Here is a 2,266-nt window from a genome sequence, read left to right on the forward strand (position 1 = left end):
AAGGAGGATGGAAGTTTATGGCCAATGTCAGCAGTTACTTCCCTCAGGATATCTCCGAGCCAGACTCAGGGTTCACCCACCTTCAGGCTGCACTGCTGTTTATCCATTGTCATCTCACCCTGTATCCTCAGCCCCTCATTTCCCATCAGTTTGGGAAACCACCTTCTTGGTGAACACAATTGGAAAGTACTTCAAATGAGTCAGAACCATGAAGATACTGAACTGGGGAGAGGGAAGGACACAGTTCACGGAAGATAGAGATTGTCAGGAAATCTTGACCCAGCCAGCAGTCCCCATGAATGAGAATCTATTGGAAAGCTGTAGTGATTGTAATGAGGTGAGCCAGGTGGGATAGGAGTTCCCTGATTTGGGCTGTTAACCTGGTCCCATCAGGGAGCCCTGGCTGATAGATATAAACAGGAGACATCCTAGTCACTCTGCGAGCTGGCTCTAAGGAAGCTCGATCAGTGTGAAGGACTTACCATGTGTAATTAAAAAGGTGACATGTTGATGGGATACTGGCCTCTGGAGTGATTTCAAAAACCTTGCCGGCTTTAAAATGCTTTGGAATATTCTATGGCTCTGAATGGCACTACACAAATGCAAGATGTCCTCTTTCAACAACCCTTTCAATGAGAGAGTATAAATGAACCGTGGGATCTTGCTGCCCTCTGTGGGGCTCAGTACCATTGTTTAAAAGTATATTCTGACTGCTGTGTGCAGCCTGTAACCTGTGTATTACAGTCCCATTACAGCCATACTTGCACCTTCAGAGATTGGCATGTAAAGGCACACCACAAACGCTAAGAGAAAGCAGATCTTCATCTTGTGTCTGATCTGTAAAAGTGAAAAATCAATGAGTGATTTTATTTCATTCAACACTGTTGTAGATCCTTTTAAAAGAAGAACCGCTGCCCAGATTGAAATATCTCACCAATAGCACAGCTCTCCACCCAATACTCACTACAATCCTGCAGCAGATTGCTCTGGTCCTTAGATGAAAACAGTAATCTGGGTTCACAGTTTGCTCCAATTTATACTCTGCTGAGCTCAGTGACAGCCTCTTGCAATGAAGGAAATAAGGAGGCGGTGCTAACAATGCTGTCAATCCAAACCCTCAGACAGCCTTACAATGATCACACAATAGTTGGGATGTCCATTTAGCCCATCTGTTTAAAAGGAGGATCAATTTCAGTCTTGCCACTTAATGGTTCCTGTAATGAGTGGGGGTATGTCCCCTTCTATCTGCTGCCTGTATCAATGTCTTTTTCCCAATCTCAGTTGAAACATTTCTCTCTGACTAATTTGAGTCTGTCTTTGGACCAACATAATTCTCATAGTCTGGAACTGCAGAGAGGGCTGGGACAGGAATTAGAGAGCTGGTGTGTGGGCAAGAACATCAGAGTTTTAAAGTGAACACTTGATTGGCTTTTAGCCTGTGAGGTTCAACATCAGGTTAATGAGGAGAACAATGATAATTCTGCACTAAAATAGACTCAGATTCAAGAACAGCTTCTTCCCCGCTGTTAGCAGACTTTTGAATGTTAATGGTGATGATGATCTCTCTCTGCACCTTCTCATCAGCTGTAACATTGTATCCTGCACTCTGTTCTGTTTCCCTGATGCATTTGTACTGTACGATCTGCCTGTAAAGCATGTAAGACGACATTTTTCACTGGATCTTGGTATATGTGACAGTAATAAATCAAATCAAATCAAATCAAATCAGACAGGAAGAACTTACTTTTGTTTTGTGTCTTTCATGAGCTTAGTACAAAGTCCTTCACATTCATTTGAAATGTGTGGAAATTTGGAAGCCAATGTATGCACAGCACAATCCTGCTGACAGCAATGTGCCAATGACCAGATCCTTCATCCAGTGATGTTGATTGAGCGATAAATATTGGACTGTCTGACATCCTGGGAATGGGTCACTCGGCAATACAGTGTACAATACAAAATGTTCTCCATACAGGCTATTCTCCATTTCAGGAAAAGATGAATTCATGCCACTCAGTTTGAAGGAGAACGTGATACTTCTATTTGCTTCCAAATGAATGGTATACCACATACCCAGAAAACTTGCTTTACATGGAATCTCCCTAAATACCTGAATAGGCAAACAATGCTCTGAGAGGTGGGAGATGGGTAAATATATTGATTCAACTTCTGTGTGGAGTTTGACCTTTAGCTTAAAATAACCTAACAATGTTGAAAATGTTTTATTGTTCTAATTATTATCTAGAATTTATTATTCTAGAATTAT

The 2,266-nt window shown here is 41.7% G+C and overlaps 1 pseudogene; it reads right to left on the reverse strand.

Annotated features, from left to right (window-relative positions):
* LOC109915961 overlaps positions 1 to 825 on the reverse strand; it is a 6,753-nt pseudogene extending 5,928 nt beyond the window's left edge.
* Between the last annotated feature and the right edge of the window lie 1,441 nt (positions 826 to 2,266).

The sequence above is a fragment of the Rhincodon typus genome, chromosome 27 (assembly GCF_021869965.1).
Source record: "Rhincodon typus isolate 14 chromosome 27, sRhiTyp1.1, whole genome shotgun sequence".
Classification (NCBI taxonomy): Eukaryota; Metazoa; Chordata; class Chondrichthyes; order Orectolobiformes; family Rhincodontidae; genus Rhincodon; species Rhincodon typus.